The sequence below is a fragment of the Mustela putorius genome, unplaced genomic scaffold, assembly GCF_011764305.1.
Source record: "Mustela putorius furo isolate JIRA1106 unplaced genomic scaffold, ASM1176430v1.1 tig00001063_pilon_pilon_pilon, whole genome shotgun sequence".
NCBI classification, from domain to species: Eukaryota; Metazoa; Chordata; class Mammalia; order Carnivora; family Mustelidae; genus Mustela; species Mustela putorius.
Window position 1 is genome coordinate 4097219 of NW_025421556.1, and position 19031 is coordinate 4116249.

General features: G+C 38.5%; 1 long non-coding RNA gene across 1 annotated transcript in view; it reads left to right on the forward strand.

The window, feature by feature from the left end:
* The first annotated feature begins 10565 nt into the window (after positions 1–10565).
* LOC123393888 overlaps positions 10566–19031 on the forward strand; it is a 32322-nt gene continuing 23856 nt past the window's right edge. The window contains exon 1 of the long non-coding RNA XR_006608696.1: positions 10566–11086. This is a non-coding gene — a long non-coding RNA (uncharacterized LOC123393888). The remainder of the gene's footprint in view (positions 11087–19031) is intronic.

Here is a 19031-nt window from a genome sequence, read left to right on the forward strand (position 1 = left end):
TTTATGTGATTAGTGCCCATACTTTTTGAATATTTGGACCTCATTCTTGCCAGTACTCACTATCTTCAATGTGATAGTTTAATAATTTCTTTATATGTGGGAGAGAAACTGCCTATGTTGTGTTGTTGTCTTCAAAATTGTCACACATCTTTGCTTTTTGTTCTATGGATTTTTAAGATCGGTTTATCAAATAAGGTCCACCTAAAAAAAATCTAATAGGATTTTTAGGAGAATGGTTTATCATTTGGATCAAAACAGAAAATAGAAATGATAAATATTTTGTCCATGTTTCTCTTTTAATCTGGAGGTCTTCTCTCCTCTCTTTTTCTCTTGTAATTTATTTATTAAAACAACAGCAACAAAACAAGCAAACATGTTTTGTGAGCTGCTGAGTTTCTCATGAAAACAGACTGTTGGTTCCTGATTGCATTTTCAAGGCATCCTTCAACATGTTTCTCTGGCCCTGATAGTTCCTATAAATTGCTAGTTAGAGCTAGATGATTGATCAGCTTCAGATTTTACTTTTTTTTTTTTTTCCAGTTGCATGACTCCATCAAAGACAGGATTATAAACTTGAATCAAGAAACAGAATATGGGGGCACCTGGGTGGCTCAGTGGGTTGAGCCTCTGCCTTCGGCTCAGGTCATGATCTCAGGGTCCTGGGATTGAGTCCCGCGTCGGGCTCTCTGCTCAGCAGGGAGCCTGCTTCCTCCTCTCTCTCTGCCTGCCTCTCTGCCTGCTTGTGATCTCTGTCAAATACATAAATAAAATCTTAAAAGAAAATGAAAACAAAAACAAAAACAACAACAAAAAAAACCAGAATGTGTTGGAGTGCCTGGTGGCTCAGTTGTTAGGTGCCTGCCTTCAGCTCAGTTCATGATCCCAGGGTCCTGGGATTGAGCCCCACATCGGGCTCCCTACTTGGTGGGAAGCCCACTTCTCATTCTCCCACTCCCCCTGCTTGTGTTCCCTCTCTCGCCGTGTCTCTCTCTGTCAAAATCTTAAAAAAAAAAACCAAAATCTTAAAAAAAAAAAAAAAAAGAATGTGTTGTTATTTCTGTTGCGTCATATTATCAGCTTCCATGATTGTTGCCTAGATCCTTAATGCAACAATGCGTGAAAAATCATGATATTCTAATTCTATCATTCTTTCTCCATTTACTAGCTGGGATACATCTATCGAGAAGAACTTTCCTTTCTCAACTATTACTCTGAAATGCAGTTTGAATAAACCAGGCAAGATGAATTCTTAACTCTTTTCCCTTTTTTATCAGTTTCCAAAATAATGGGTTACTTATGTAGCAGACCTCAAGGTGATCTTTAGTATTGTTTTTAACTCATGGCTTTAAACTTATTTGGTATATCTTAGTCCATTTCATTATATTGTCATCACTGATGTCTAAACTGTCGCTGAACAATCATAATGTCTCCTCCATTGGGGTTGGCTTCATCAGCACATAGCCTGTGTAGTCCTCCAGGACCCCATTCTCTGGAGGGCCCTGCATTAGTCTCCTGTGCCTGCTAGAACAAACGACTGCACACTAAGAGTCTTGCAGCAGCAGAAATTTAATTTTCTCACAGTTCTGGAAACTAGAAGTCCAAGATCAAGGTATTGGTTGAACTGTACTCCCTCCAAAGGCTCTAAAGGCAGATCCTTCCTTGCCATTTCCAGCTTCTGGTGGCTCAAAGTGTTCCTTGGATTGTGCCTGAGTAACTCCAGTCTCTCTGTCTTTTTCTCTTCCTTTGGGACACTCCTTTCTGTGTGTCTCTTACAAGCACACTTGTCACTGGATTTAGGGCTCACCCGATAATCCAGGATGATCTCATTTCAAAATCCATAATTACACTGGCAAAGACCCTTCTACGAAAAAAGATGACATTCACTGGTTCTGGGGGTCAGGCTCTGGGCGTATCTTTTTGGAGGACTCCTTTTCAGCCCACTCTAGGCCATATGCTTGGTTTAATTTCAACGTAGGTAAATTTTATTATTGTTTTTCTCTAGGGTTAGTGTCTTTTGTGTCCCATTTTAGAAAAGCTTTGACTATTCCTAAGTTGTGGATGTATATTCCATGTTTTCCTCAAAGCCGTTTGCTTATTTTTTTTGCATTTAAATCTGCAATCCATCTGAAAGTATTTTTTGAGTGAAGTAGGAGACTGGGTTCTACATCCATATTTTAATACGTAGCAATTGACCTGGCACCGTTTTTGAAAGATCATTCTTTTTCTTGCACTGCAGTGTCATCTTCAGAAGTCCTGTCACTGAATGTGTATTTACTGACTCTATCTATTCCACTGGCCTGTGTATCATAATTGTTCTTGATATCTTTTGGTGTCACATCCCCAGTACTCATCTTCTTCAAGCTTGCCTTGGTTTTGTAAGGTCTTTGCGCTTATCTGCACATTTGAGAATGTGTATGAAATACGGAGTTTTAGAATCCTGTTAATTTGCACAATTTGGGGGGATTTTGTTTGGGAATGCGTTGTATCTGTAGATTAATTTTGACATTACTGACACATTCACAATGCTGCACTTTACAAAACGTGTCCGTGATAAGTCTCTCCATTTAGTTAGAATTCTATTTTTTTGTTGTATGCTTCGTTTTCGTGTAGAAATCTTTTACAATTTTGTTAGGTATAACCCTAGGCATTTGATATATTTTAGTGCCACTGTAAATAGTATTGTTTGTTAAATTCTATTCTGACTTATTTGCTGTTAAATATTAAGTCAAACAGTTGCTTACATTTGCTTGCCACTTTTCTACAACTTTGATCAGTAAGGAAAGGAGTCAATGGTTGTAGATAATTTATTAGTCAGGGCACATATTTACATGACTCTTTTTAGCTACCCCCCCTTCCCAACCTCCATCAAGTTCATGGGGGTGAGGCAGAGTGGGCCAAGGGGAATTCTGCCCACACAGGTCTGTGGGCAGCTGAGCAACACTGAACATTGGAAACTCCCAATCTTTTTTTTTTTCAAAGATTTTAATTTTTTTAATTTGTGAAAGAGCATAAGGAGGTGGAGCAACAGGCAGAGTGAGAAGCAGGCTCCCTGGTGAGCAAGGAGCCCAATGCTGGCCCCTGATCCAGGAGGCTGGGATCATGACCTGAGCCAAAGGCAGACACTCAACTAACTGAGCCACCCAGAGGTCCCTGGAAACTTCTGATCTTATGAGGCTGCTGTAAACCTGCCTGTTCTCCCTGCAGGAGACAGAGATTAGGTTTATTATCCAAGAATGTAAGCAAGTGGCTCTAGTGAGATAAATCTCTCAATCTCTCTAGAATGGTATATTATCTCTTCCTTCCAAGGGCTTTACTATTCACACTTGCTGCCTTATTTAGAATGTCAGGACTTTACAGAAATGAAAATATTCATGGAGAATTTTCATCAAATCTATGTAAAATCACTTAAGAATTCTAATTGTTGTGGATTTTCAGTTGATTAATTGAATTTTCTGTATCACAATCATATCTTCTGTGAATAACAGCAGTTTTATTTTTCCGTTTCCAATCGTTTAGCTTTTGATTTCATCTTGCCTCACTGCATTGCTTGGAATCTCTAATCAAGCTTGCGTAGAAACAGGGATAGTGAGTTTCCTGGTTCATTTCTCATTTTAGGGAGAAACCTCTCATTTTGCATGTTGTTAGACTGTTGTAGTAAACTTATGTCAGGTTCAGGAAGTTCTGTTTTTTTTTAAAAGATAATAAATGGACATTGAATTTTCATGAGATGCTTTTTTTTTTTTTTGCCCCTATTGACAGATAATTATATAATGTCTCTACTTTTTTGTACTTAATATGGTAAATTACTACTGATAACATTTTGAATGTTAAACCACCTTCGCCTACCTGAAATACCCATTTGGTGGTGATATATTGACCTTTTTATGGGTGAGATATTATAATATTTTGTTTGGGATTTTTTTATGTGAGCTCGTAAGATATGTTCTCTAATTTTCCAGTCTTGTAATGTTCTTGTCGGACATTGATATCAAGGTTAGGCTGCCCTCAGGAAATGAATCTGAAAGCATTTACTATTTCTCTTCTCTGTAAGTATTGGTATGAGTGTTAATTCTTTAAATATTTGCAATAGTTCATCAGTGAATGCATCCAGACTTGTTGGAGTATTCTTTATATGGGAAGGTTTTAATAATGAATTCAATTGCTTTAAAGGTTATGGACCTAATTATTTTTCTTTCTCTCCTTTATTAAATTTTAATCAGTTCTTTTTTTCAAGAAAATTGTTCATTTCATCTAAATTTTATAATTTCTTTAAATTTTGGATGTATATTTACCATGTCCTTTCTGTTTTCTTCGGGGTTGATTTACTTTATTTTATTTAGCTTCTTGAATACAAAGGTTTTTTTTTTTAAGATTTTGCTTATTTGAGAGAAGGAAAGACAAAGCACCCACGAGTCTGTGGTGAGGGTAGAGAAAGAAGGAGAAGCAGACCCCCACCCTTGCCCAGCAGGGAGACCCATGTGGAGCTCCATCCCAAGACCCCTGAGATCATGCCTGAGCTCAAAGGCAGGTCCTTAACTGTCTGAGTCACCCAGGCATGCTTATTTATGTATTTTAAAGGTAAGGTCTAGGGGCACCTGGGTGGGTCAGTGGGTTAAAACCTCTGCCTTTAGCTCAGGTCATGACCTCAGGGTCCTGGGATCAAAGCCCTGCATTGGGCCTCTCTGCTCTGCAGGAAGCCTGCTACTGCCTCTCTGCCTGCCTTTCTGCCTACTTGTGATCTCTGCCTGTCAAATAAATAAATAAAATCTTAAAAAAGAAAAAAAAAGGTAAGGTCTAGGTTCAGTCTTGGGTTTGAACTTATCACCCCCTAAGATTGAGAGTCTTAGGCTCTACAGACAAAGCCAGCCAGATGCCTCCAGATTGTTGATTATTTTTTAGCCTTTTTTTTTTTTTAAGTGTATTTTTGAAGATTATAAATTTTCTTTTGAGTACTGTTTTAGTTGCACCCTTCATGTTTCAAGTTTTGATAAATCGTGTCTTCGTTATTATTTAATTTAAAATCTGTTCTGATGTATTGCTGGAGTATTGCTGGAGTATGTTTTGCTGGAGACGATTATCCCTAGCCAGCCACGGACGGCTGACCCTGGAGCTGCACCTGGGCGGTGAGAAGCTCCAGACTCTCCTCCCGTGCCCAAGGAATGCTGGTTCCGCCCGCGTTTTTGCGGTGGGAGGCATTTTCAGTGTCGCACGCAGCCTTGGAGGAGTACAGTGCTGTTGAGACTCTGGGGGACTGTGTCAGTGAGGGAACCGAGGTAAGGGCTCCATATGAACTTGAAGATTCTGGGGGGTGGTTGCTGAAATGCACTCATCTTATGACGCCCTCAACAAATATCATTAAGTTCCCTCACTTCTAAAAACTGCCGGCAACCAGTGTGGAGTGGTTTGCTGCTTTCTTCCATCTCCTTGCCCCTGTGTATATGGCCAGTTTGCAAACCAACAGTTTTCTTTTTGACTGATGAATATGTATAAGTATGCTGTTCAGTTTTCAAGCAATTGGGGATTTTCTAGTTATCTTCATGGGATTTTTTTTTTTTTTCAAGCCATTTGATTGATTTTAAGCTTGACCCTGTTATGGTCAGAAAAAAAAAAACAAACAAAACCGCTGAAATTATTTAAATCCTTTGCAGTTTGTTGAGATTTGTTTTATGGGGCAGCATATGGTGTGCTTTGTAAATACTCCATTTTACACTTCAAAGATTTTGTATTGTTCACTTGTTGGATGCAATGATTTATATGTATCAGTATCTTTACTGATTTTTTTAAATCTGCTTATTCTATCCCTAAAGTTTTAAACAACGAATTCTCCTTTATTTTGCTAGATTTTTTTTTTTTCAGTTGTCAACCTGTTATTGGTAGCCAAACTATCAGTAGGTGTTTGGAAGCTCTGTTGTTGAAGTAATACAGATTTAGAACTATTATATCTTTCTGGTGGATTGGATCATTTATCATTATAAAATACTCCATTAATCTCTGCAAATGTTCTTGCCTTAAAATTTTTTTCATCTGACTTTGTATTGAGATTTCCATGGTGTATCTTTTGCCTTCCCTTTGCTTTCAACCTTTTCCTGTCCTTGTACTTCAAATTTGTCTCTTGAAGCAATTTAGAGTTAAATACTGTATTTTTAAATACTGTATTCTTAGATGATAATCTTAGTCTTTTAATGGTAGCATTAAGTCCCTTTATGTTAATATGATTATATATTTGTGTTTAAATTAGCATTTTATTTGACCTCTTTTTATGTTCCTTTTTATTTTTTTTTAACTCTCCTTTTTGGACTAATCAAATTATGTTTTTATTTTTCTTCTTTTATGTAGTTTATTCTTTTTCAATTTCTAGAGATTAAAGCATGCATATTCATTTTGATATAAGCTAATATTACTTTACCACTTCCTTAAAACTGTAGAACCTTAGAACACTTTAATACACCCTTTTCTGTATTTTTTTATTCATGTTTTTAAAGATTTTATCTTTTTATTTAGAGAGAGAGTGTTGGCACCTGTGCTCCCATGCTTGAGCGCGATGAGGGGGGAGGACCAGAGGGAGAGGGACATGCCAGTTCTGCACTGAGCTCCTAACCCTACCTGTGAGGCTTGATCCCGCATCCCTGAGATCCAGATCGGAGCTGAAATCAACAATTGGATGCGCTCAACCGACCCAGCCACCCAGGTGTCCCTAGTTATTTTTTTATTGTGGGTCTACTGGAAATGATTTTTTTCAGAATTTGTAATCAAAATGTATTTATTTTGCTGTTTATTTAAAAATATTTTTTCTGGATATAGAATTTTATGTTGGCAGTTTGTCATTCCTTTGTTTTCTGGTTTTCGTTATTTCTTTTGAAAAATAGCTTTAATCTTTTCATAGTCACCTTTGAAGACAAAATTTCTTTATTCAATTTAAATAGTTAATATGTTTTGTCTTTGTTTTTCAGCACTTTTGAAATAATTAGTCTGGTTTTTAAAAAAAAATTTTTTTTTCAAAGCAATTTTTATTTTCTTCCCACTTCCCTCTTCTACTAACCTAAGGTAAAGATAATGTTTTTTAAACATTTTCGGGAGACAAAACTTAATTCCCTGTATTTGATGCTTAATTTGTGGGTAGATTTTTTAAAAATTCTAATATAATTTTTTTAATTGTTACTGGATGACACAGGTTTTTTACTTATTCAGGTATAAGTTTTGGCAATGTATATTTTTCTATAAAATTATTTCACCTGAGTTTTCAGATTTATTGTTAAAAATGTTCATAGTATTCTCTCCCTCCCTCCTCCTATATATTCCCCCCTTTCTCTCTTTCTCAGTCTGGATTTTTTTTTTTCTTTTTCCTTTTTTCTTTGTTAACTCAGTTGTATGGTTATGATTTTTAAATATATTTTCTAAAGCATTTCTAATAATTTATTTTGCTAGAGAAGACCATATAACTTCCGTAATCTTAGTAACTTAGTAAGCATGTAACCAACCATAACTGTGTTAGGCCCTGGACAGATTCAGCAGAATATTTTCATATTATCAAGAAACAAAACACAGCCAATTGTATTACCTTCCTGACACAGCACAGTTTCTTTTGTGATAGTGTGACTTATAATTTATTATAAGTAGTGATTTATAATTTATTTATAAGTAGTGACTTATAATTTATTTATTTTCCTATCCTAATTCTATTTTTATTGCTCTACATTTTCATCTACGTTTATTTTCCTTTTCTGTTCTCTTCTGTTTTGGGGACAATGCAGGGTCATTTTAAAAAACCTGCCATCTTAGTGGAAAGAATCCACTTTTGACCATCCTAAAAAATTAAGTAAGAAACAATAAATATGTCAAGATAAAAAATGTTTCACCCATTTTTTCAGATAAACAGATGTATACTGTAGAGATGTCATGATATTTTTCCAGTTTATTGTAGTATTTTTAGCAAAATTTGTCCTGTAATTTAAACAACTCTTCCCTGTCTGTACATGAGAATCCATCGGCGTTGCCTTTCTTCTCAGAGATAACTTTTTTAAATACCTAGAATGGAGATGATTGTAGGTCAAAGTCATAGAGACAAGTTCCGTAGTGATGATTTTCCTTGGCCATGCCATCTTAACAAACCTTGTTCTCCTCATGATACAGAAATGATCCCTTGAAGAATCATTTAGGATAGATGCAGAACCATTAGCCAGTATAATTCAAAGTTAACTAAGAATTTATTTTTCTATCTTACCAAAACAGGAACAATTATATTTTCCTGCTTCTTGACCTTTCTTTTCATTTTTGATTGGATTGTGGGCAATGTTATATTGATAGATAGTTTATTTTTGTCTTCCTTTAAAAGTTTGACAGTTAAGTAAGCTATTTTTAGATTCCTTTGAGAATTATTTCAGAGCTATAGATTGTATCTAGAGGAACTTTTATTCCAAGTAGAACTTCAGTTCTACTTTTAAGGAATGAAACATCTGGGATCTCTGCTGAATCCCTGGGTGATCCCTCTATGCTAAATACCAGAATTCAGGTATCTCCTAGATTCTGGGACCTGAGAATTGTTGAACTTACTGCTTTCTTGCTGTCGGTTGTTCTTTACCTACTATTTAATTACTTGTTGGAAGTCTCAATCAATGGATCTTGATATGCAGCCACAGCCCCAAGAGGACACCTGTGGACATATCTGGAGATCATTCTCTTCATGTCTTGCTTTTCTGCCCCACAAATCTCACTGTATCAGCCTCCAGCCCTTCTCTGTTTTCCCAACTCAGTGAGAGCACCGTGACTGCTTGGATTTTTGTCTTCCTGAACCACAGTTTGAAACTTGTCTCCCAGGAGAAAGTTCAGGATATCGCAAAGCTCAGCTCATTTATTTCTCTTCTTGTGGATCACAGACTGGGGCTACCTATTGTTTAGTAACTGTGTATAATTTCTTCGTACATTTTGTTAAGTTCTCTAGTTGTTGGAGAGTGGCGAGGCTGATGTTCATTTTTTTGTCATGGATAGATGCAGAACCATTAGCCAGTATAATTCAAAGTTAACTAAGAATTTATTTTTCCTTGACTTGGGGAACGGAATTTTGTTACATTCTCCAAGGATACTTGGAGTATAAAATGTCTTCCACATATGATACAAAAATGTATGAACCTTAATACAATTCTTAGGTCAGACTCCTTAATGATTTCTTGCCTCTAAATCTTAACGATTGCATGAAAGGGTTTCTTTCTCCAGTGAATGACCATCCAAACTTTTTTTTTAACAGAAGGCCAATTGTTAGCAGTAGAATGGATATTGATTGAACTCAACTAAGTATTTCCTTTAGCAAACTATCAAAGAATTGACAAAAGTAGAACTATGTTAAAAATATACATGTACAGCCCAGAGAACAGATGGAATAAATAACAGAGGAATTTAGAAATAATTTTTAAAATCCTTAGTGAATGTTTTTCTCATGCTTCAGAATTGCCAATCATACTCTCTAAATCACAGTAATATTGAACTTAAAATAAAATCTGGTTTGCATATCTTTTCTGTCTGATATGACACACTGTAGTTAACATGTCATTTACAAAAACAAACATACTATTAAGTAAATTGGATTAGTCATCCAGATAGCATTTACCTATTTCCTGAAACATTGAAGGAGAGAAAGAAGAGTTGAAGATGTAAAATGATAACCTGGCTTTTCCTAGATCATTGCAGACCCGTACCACACTATCATATTCCTGACTCCTTAGCTGTATCAGTGAGAAGAATGCCAGTGTTAACTCACAGGACTCTTATCTACGATGTGTTCTTGATTATCTAGTTGACTTTAGGGGGACTAAATATTGTCCTCTTGTCACTATTCTAGCACTCTGCCAAGGGCTTCCCATCATACAGACTTGAAGTGTTGAGAATTGCTCTTGAACTGACAATATATTGATAATTGTTGAAGTGATGGGCTCATGGGGATTGGTTCCTGTCTACCTCCATATCAACCTTTGGTCTTCCTCTCTCTGCTTCAAGGGTTTTCCTTTCTCCACTGAGACTTTTTATTCCCTTGGCTTCATAACCTTTTCACTGCGTAACTCCATCCACCTTTCTCCCCGTTCTCTGATGACAATTCCTGTTCTCTGATCTCTTCCTCTTTCCCTTAGTCATCCTGAACCTAGAATTTGCTTCACCATGAACTCCAGCTTTGCCATGAACCCTTTGCCTCTATTCAGGATCCATCGCCTCTTTAGTACCCTTCGTGGGGCCTTGTGTCTTCTAGTCATTCACAGAAACATTTACCAGAATGTTCAGAGATCTCAGTCCTCATTGGATCAAACTTTGGTGCACTGTCTGATTTTTTTTTTTTTCTTATGTCTGATCTGTCTTCTGAGTATTTCTGAGGAAAGTCTTTCCTGCACACTCATGTTCTCTAGTTGTAAACTGCGTCCTTACAGCTCTTTGAGCACATATTTGTTCATCTCCTTTGACTGACAACTGTATTCAGATAGTGACCCTGCTTCTGAATTCTTATCTATGACTTATCTATCACTTATTATGACTTATCTATCACTTTAAAGATGACAGATGAATGAACATAAATTGCCTCAATTTTCATTTTTCTTTGTCAATTTCTCTGCGTTGTTTCCCATTTTTTTCCTTTTGCTGTGTGTCTGAGAATTATGCCCTTCTCATTTTTAGGAGCAGACTGTCCATACAATGTTCAAGTCCTTACAGTCTTTGGAACCCCCTCTTTTAACCCTGCTGCCATCTCAAGACAGTACTTTATCTCTGTCTCTGCTTCTTGAAAGCATAGTACATATGTATTTACTATGTCTGCTTCTTCATGGCTTGCTTACTTCTTGATCCTTTAGTCACCTGGTGGGCTCTCAGTCATCCCATATGATAACTCATGGTTGTTACTTGTTATCACTGGTGCTATTCATGTTCTCTTCAGAATTTTTTCATTCTACTTTTTTAGTGCCTGAATCTTCCCTGACTTCATGAGGGAATCCGTGATGGCTGAGAACACCAACAGGCTGCAATGAAATAGGCTGATTATATTGATAACTGTGGTGTTGACTGGGAGTTGGAGGTTCAGGCTGTTAGGTAGTCTGGAAGACCATCCACTAAGGTAAATTTCAAATCTGAGGACATAAAGAAAGGATCATAATTGGAGTTACTGAGCCAACAATTTAGAGCTAGGAAGACTTTATCACAACAAAAGCAGCTGGAATTGGGCAGGAAATGTGAAGTTGGGGAGAGATCATTCTAACTGACACCTTGCACATTGGTTGGTGTCTGACGATTGCCTTTGTGAGCTGGCAGAGGCAAGATATTTGGAAAGGCCAGACTGGTTTTAAGGCCATAGGTGTATCTGCCACTTGACTTCTCTGAGACTCTGTCATGGGCAGGGTTGGGGTGGCTTCTCCTTATATTTTCCTAGTGGAACTCCATGAGGTCTAGTGCATTTTTAGAATAAGACTAGTCCCAAATAAGTCCTTTAGCCCCTATGCGTTTGGTTACTCCAAGCATTAGTGAATTAAAAATTGCTATCACTGCCTGATCTGGGTCCCTATTTTTGGTTGAGTGGGCTGAGTATGGGTCTATGTATTCTTTAAAAGACAAACAAGAGAGACTGAGATCATGTTAAGGTTAAGTTGCAGACAGTTTGTGATCAATACTACAGGCTCACAGGGATCTGTCCATTAACACTTCAATTGATGATGCTGTGCGCATCAAGGAAGTGTACCAGGGAAGGGTGTCATCCACACCAGGGAAGGGTATCACCCATTACAGATCTGGGCAGTGGTGGGAGATTGAGGGATTGGATTAGATGGCTAATTGGGCTCAGTGTGAGGTTTTATTCTGCAACACTTCCTTGTGTTCTTGGTTTCTCTATTAGAGGTAGGGCCCTGATTGACTCAATTCCAAAGATCTATAAAAGCTGGTTTCTACTTCATTGGCAGAAACTAGCATCCAGTGATTGGGAGTCTCTAATGGAACCTGATTGTGTCACCCTTTACACACGGGCAGCATTTAAATGTGAATGATGTGTTTTTGCGTGTTTAGTGTTTCATGATTTTTTTTTTTCAAAAATTTGCAAGCATTTTCTGTATTATCATTATGCTCTTTGATAGCAATAACTGTGATTTTTTCATTCAGGTGAAAATTTATTGTAGCTCTGACAGCAAGGACTTTTGTGTTCCATTGGTCATTGTGGACATGGGGTTTGTGTGCACGAATGTGCTCTGATTTGATCAGAGGTAAAGAAAATAACATCACTCTAAAGTTAAGCACACAAGTGAACCTCCATTTTTGAATTTTCAGTCTTCGTGTTGGTTCGCTTCCTTAGTAAATACTACTGCCCCCCATTATATTACTATACAGCCACATGAAAAGACTATATGGCTGTTTGATTGCCCAGGGCTATCTAGTGGTCCCATTGGATTATTTTATGTACTTGGCTTAATTTCAGTCATTGCCGGTAGTGCTGCTAGTTTTCCTGTTCCCTTTCCCTCACCATAGCCTTGCATTAGTTTGATTACTCAAGGTGGCTTTTTTGAGAATACTATATACAATAAGGTAGATTATTAGCAATGGTTTTTATTTTTTTTTTAAGATTTTATTTATTTATTTGACAGACAGAGATCACAAGTAAGCAGAGAGGTAGGCAGAGAGAGAGGAGGGAAGCCGGCTTCTTGATGAGCAGAGAGCCCGATGTGGGCCTCGATCCCAGGACCCTGAGATCATGACCTGAGCTGAAGCAGGGACTTAACCCACTGAGCCACCCAGTTGCCCCAGCAATGATTTTTAAAATCATTTGCAGGCAAATTGCTGTATCAGTGCCCCATAACAATGTTGACTAGTTCTATTCTTCGCAAAGTCCTTTTTATTCCTCAAGAAATAAGTCATAACTCTTAAGAACTTTGGCTCTAAACTAAAATATGAGCCAGCAGGCATTATACTAGAACACCCTCCAGGGTAATAACATTATTTCCATTGTGAGGGGCCTGTACATTTAAGTCTTAAGAGAAGGACCCATTCCTCATCTCAGAATCATGCTCCAGTCTTTTCATTTTACGTTTCTAGCTCTGTTGATGAGTATGAAGCTTGTGTTTGAACTAAGAAGGACATTTCCGCGGACACTTCTTTGCTCCGTAACCCTTGCGTGAGCCGCTCATGTCAGCCATGCTATCCTAACTCTTAGTTTATTGCCTTCATTTGTCCAATCTTGCTCTTTCAGTCCCTTAAAACACTTAATCCTTGAAATCATACAGTTCTGCTCCTACTCTCCTTACCATATGATAGGATCAGAAAACTCGGGGTGGAAATATTTTCCTTTTTAGGACAGTCTTTGGGTATCAGTACAACAAAGGTTGCAGTCACAATAATGTGCAAAATTGGGATGGATTAGATTAAATTTCCTTAATTTGGGTTTCTTGGGCTGTCTCTCTTCGGCCCATGGTGGGCAGAAGGGAGAACCACTTTCTTCCCTAGGTTAGGAACCCATGTCAGGCAAAATATACTTCTTCAACTTTGGGGAGTAGAGACTGAGAGAATTTTAATTTGCCTCAAGATGTCTACCAGCTTGTGCGTAGTGGGAAATTGCATTTTTGACACTTTTGTGACAATCAGATCCTGCCTCGAATTGCTTTCTAACAATAGGTTCCATTTATTGAACTCCTACTATGATCCAGATCTATATAAAAGTGCTTTCCATATGTAGCAGTTGTGAATTTTAGTCTATAACTCAAATGTGCAAACACAGATCTATTTTATCTAGATGTAATTCACATATCACAAGATCCACCCTTTTTAAAGTGTACAACTCAGTGGTTTTGATGATTTTCACTAAGTTGTACAATCAACACCACTATCTAATTCCAGAAAATTTTCATCACTCCAAAAAGAAACCCCATACCCATTTGTGGTCCCCTGTATTTCCCCTTCTCCTCAGACCCTGGTATCCACTAGTCTCCCTTCTGTCTCAATGAATTGTCCTATTTTAGATATTTCATACAAATTGATCATACAGTATATGAACTTTCGTGTCAGGCTTTTTCCACTTAGCATAGCTAGTTCATTCATGTGGGAGTGTGAATCAGTACTCCATTCTTTTTTATAGCCAAATAATATTCCATTGTATGGATATAGCACATTTGTTTATCCATTCATCACTCAATGGACATTTGGAGTCTCTCCACATTTTGTAGAAATGGGTAATGCTGCTATGAAAATTTGTGTACAAGTTTTTGAACATTCATGTACATATGTTTTCATTTCTCTTGGGTGAAATGGAATTTCTGGACCATATGGTAACTACGTTTAACTTTTCAAGGAACTGCCAAAGTGTTTTCCAAAGCAGCTGCACCATTTACATTCCCATCAGCAATGTATGAGGGTTCCAATTGCTCCATATCCTCACCAGTATGTCATTATCTTTCTTATAACCATCTTCATGTGTGAAGAGGTAGCTCATTGTCGTCCTGTCCCATTGTATGTTCTTCAAGTCAACTTACTTTCTACTGTAAGCTTTCATCCTGCCAGGCTTAAGCTCAGTGATTTTCACTGTTAGCTAACTGAGGTCACATAGGATCCTGGGAGACTTAAACAGTACGTGGATTTGGGCAGGTGATGACCAAAGGGGTCTGGTCACTTGAATTACCCACACACACAACACCTAAACATCCAGCAGTTTGGTCCACATGGCCAATATATGCACCTTTTGTGAGGTGGCCAAGGTTTTCATCTGCATGTGTGCATCAGGAAGCCATGCATTGCTTTGTTTTACTCTGACCACAATGGGCCTTAAGTGATTGAGCCTGAGTACAGGTTCCCCACTCCCCTAGGATCTCTCTAGTTCTCCTCTAATCCAGGGGTATCTAGCCTGAGAGAAATTTTTTCCCCTTTATGTTTCTTCCACCAGAAAAAGTCTTTTTCTTGCCCCCCTACCCTCAACTCTGGGCGTTAAGATTATATAAACAAAAATGATAAAGACAAATGATTTAAAAGCAAAATAAAATTAAAAAAAATTTCTGCCATGCTAGATGCTTCCTCCTGGGCAATAAGCATAGAGCCTACTTCTTGCTTTTGTGGGAGGTGGGGTGGAAACATTTTAAGGTAGTCTAGGTCTTCATCTGGCTTCTTTTAGACAATACTAGGCAGACAGCTACCTAACCCCTAGACAACTAAGGTTTGTCATCTCAAGATGTTATCTAGTCACTTAGGCAATTTATAATTGAATTCTTAAAACCTCAGGAGTAAGGATTATCACCCTGTTTGCAGGTGGGAAAACTGAGAGTCTCAGAGACTAAGTAGCATTTTAAGCAGATAATAAATATTGGTGTAATGAATTGAACTTAAAGAGGGTTACATAGGTCATACATGATAAAACTGGGAATCATACTTGAAAAATTCAAGCTCTCCACTCAATGTCAGTATTTGAAATTTGAACTTATTGAAGAGGTTGGCTCCAGATGACTACTTGCAGTCTAATAGTGAATTTTGTTCCTGGATTCCCTAGACAGTAATAGTATTTCTTCTTTTTTGTGCTGAAAACAAAGAAAATCAGTTGTCCTATAGACATGAATCAGCAGGCTCCCATGTACTGCTTCAAGTCAGGAAAAGTGTAACCAGTCGTGGGTGTAAGCTGGATTTTTGTTGTGGGGTGGTAATAGTTGTTAACAGTCTCCTAAGAACAAACTTTGGCACTGAGGCTTGCTTTGCAAAAGGGTGAATTGAACCCAGTGTAGGAAGATGTGAGTGTGGCAGGGGCACCAATTTCCATTTGAGGGGAATCACTATCCTGGTCACTGGAATTGGTGGTATTACTGTTTTCTGAGACATTTTCCTGTTCCCATCCTTCCGATAGCTGTGGCCTGTGAGCTGGTCCCACTGCTCTTGGCTCAGAAACCACACCCTCGCCTTAGTGTTTACCTTACCCACAGGGAGGCCACATATTATTTGCAAATCAGTGAATTGACCTTTGCACATCACACCTTTTCTTTCAGTACTTTTATTCCCCGTAGTTCCAAAGGCCCTCCTCTGCCTGTATTTCTCCCCGATTAAAACGGGTGGTGCACCTGGGTGGCTCAGTTAGTGATGGCAAGGTCCTGGGATCCAGCCCCACATGGGGTTCTCTGCTCAGTGGGGAGCCTCCTTCTTCTTCTCCCTCTGTCCCTTCCCCACTTCCCCCTCATGCCCTCCCTCTCAAATAAAAAAAAAAAAAGCCAAAACTTTAAAAAAAAATGTACTCCTCAAAGTGTTATCATCAGTCATTCACACCTTCCATCAATACATCTAAATTTACCAGGGGTGTGTTTATATTTTGAGAAGCTTTGTCTTGAGTCGGGTGGGAAAAGACTTTCATTTACTAATACAATTTTAACTTCAGTGGAGCAGACTACCTTGTGGTTTGATTTTGTAGAAATGGGGCTTATGTTGGGGATTGTGATGAATGCTGCTATTTAGAGAAGACTTTAGTCCAAGCCAGGAGAGAGCTAATGCTTTATATGTCTTACCTCATTTAATAAGAACAGCCCTTAGTTGTAGGTATTATTGTCATGCTATTTTACAGATGAGGACATTCAGGCATAGCAATACTAAGTGGTTTTTCCAAGGTTACTTGATTAATAAGTGATGGTGTTAGAAATTAGATGCAAGGATTTCTAACTCCAAATACTCTCTGTAGTTGGCTGTTGTCTCCTTTCTTGCTTGCTTTTGCCATCTCAAAGTAGATCAGAATATTGTACCTGGAAACTAATGAATTCCCAGGAAAGACAGAGCAAATGTGGATCAGGTAGAAGAGGTGTTACATATTAAAATTATATATTATATAAAATTATATATTATATAAAATTATTATATTATATAAAAGAGTTACATAAAAGTTACATAAAAGAATATATTATAAAAGAGTTACATAAGTACCTATTACGACTGAATGTTTGTGCCCCACCCCCAAATTCATATGTTGAGCCCCTAACCCTCAAAGTGATGGTATGTGGAGCTTTTGAGAAACGATTGAATTTAGATGAGGTCATGAGGGTGGAACCCCAATGATGGGATTAGTTTCCTTATAAGGGGAGGAAGCCACCAGAGTTCTCATCCTCTCCATGCAAGGATTCAGCGGGAAGGCATCTGTCTGCAAGCCCTCACTATGAACTGAATCTGTTGACACCTTGATTTTAGACTTCCCAGCCTCTAGAGCTGTGAGAATTAAATTCCTGTTGTCGAAGCCACTCAGTCTGCAGTATTTTGTTATAGCAGCCTTGGCTGACTAAGCCAGTGCTCCATCCTAAAATATCACCAGCCCCAAGTTTCTCTTTTCTCCCCCAGGGAATCAATTAGGGTTGTATTCTTCGGTGCCAGAAGGCTTCGGATTTCAAGAGTTCACATTCCCATATGCCTGCATATTTGTGTGTGTGTCCATATCAGAGACTATCATGTCTGTAGCCCCTGCCAGCCAGCTAGCTGCCATTGTAGCTGGGATTAATAAGAACCAGTGCTGAAAAATGGACCCAGACTGCCCTTCTGAGGCACGAGGAGGAAGAGGGTGAAGGGAATACAAGGACCCGTGTGATGTGTACCCTAAGGCTGCCCTCTACCCTACTGACTTGTCTTTTTATTTTTTTAATTATTTTGAGGAAATATATATTTTTTAAAGATTTTCTTTAGTTATTTGACAAAGATACAGTGAGAGAGGGAACACAAGCAGGAGGAGTGGGAGAGAGAAGCTGGCTTCCTGCCAAGCAGGGAGCCTGATGTGGGGCTCAATCCCAGGGCTCTGGGGTCATGGCCTGAGTGGCAGGCAGCCAAAGGCTTAACAACTGAGCCAGGCAGGTGCCCCCTGACTTATCTTTTGACACAGACAGTTGCCAGGGTAGTCCGAGGGCTGACAGAAGTAGGAAAATTCTGTGGACGTGTCGGGAGAAGGGTCGCCTTCCTTGCAATCATGAGAGTAGAATCTGACATCAGTGCTGTGATTTATGCCTAAACAGAGAGTTAATCTGGGGAAAGGCAATGTAATTATGTATTATTGTATTGTCATCCTTTCTTTGTTTTGGTTTCTTCTTTTCATTCCACAGACCGACTCAGTTCTTCCCCGTCCTACAGAAAACTCCTTTGTTGGCTATAGATTTATCTCCCTTTTCCATAATTTCTCCCCACTCACATACTTCTCTTTGGACTCCTTATAATTGGGCTTCTGCTTTCACCGTTATACAAAGGTGTATTTCAGTGAGAGTGTTCAGAAATAAAGCATAACCACACTCCCAATAGGTAAGTCCAAAGGACATTTTTCCAACTCGTGCCACCACATCATCTGTAGCATTTGGCTCTGTGGATTGGACTCCCCTTGAGATTCTGGTCAACCTCATATGCTGTAGTAGTACTTTCTTCATTCTCTTTTGTTCACCACATTCATTTATTTATTCATTCTCTCTGTTAGTTTCCTGGAGCTGCCATTACAAAGTGCCACAAACTGGGTGGCTTAAACAATAGAAATTTATGATCTAACAGTACTGGAGGCTGGAAGTCTTAAATCAAGACTGCTCCCAGGGTTGCTCCTTCTGAGGGCTATGAGGGAAGAATCATTCCAGCCTTCTCTCCTTGGCTTGTAGATAATTTTTTTTTTTCTTTGTAAATCTCCATATTATCTTTTTTCTAAGCATGTCTGCCTGTCTCTGTGTCCAAATTTCCCCTTTATATAAGGACTGCATCATATTGGATTAGGGCCCACCCTAAGGATCACATTTAACTTGATTACCTCTATAATGACCCTTTCTCCAAATAAGGTCACATCCCAAGATACTAGCAGGATTACAGCATGTCTTTTTTTGGGGCGGGGACACAATTCAACTTACAACATTTAACCAGTTTGATTTGGTTGAATGTAATTTGTCTGATGTGTTGAGCTGGGAGTTTGGATCTGAAATGACCTAATACCTACCTTTGGAGGGATTCAGAGTCTAGTGGGGAGATAAGCCTAGATGAGGTTTTCTCTAGAGCTTGACAGTGAATTAACATAACCTGCTGGCTGGCTCCACAGTCCAACCCTGGAGAGTTCCCAAAGTAAA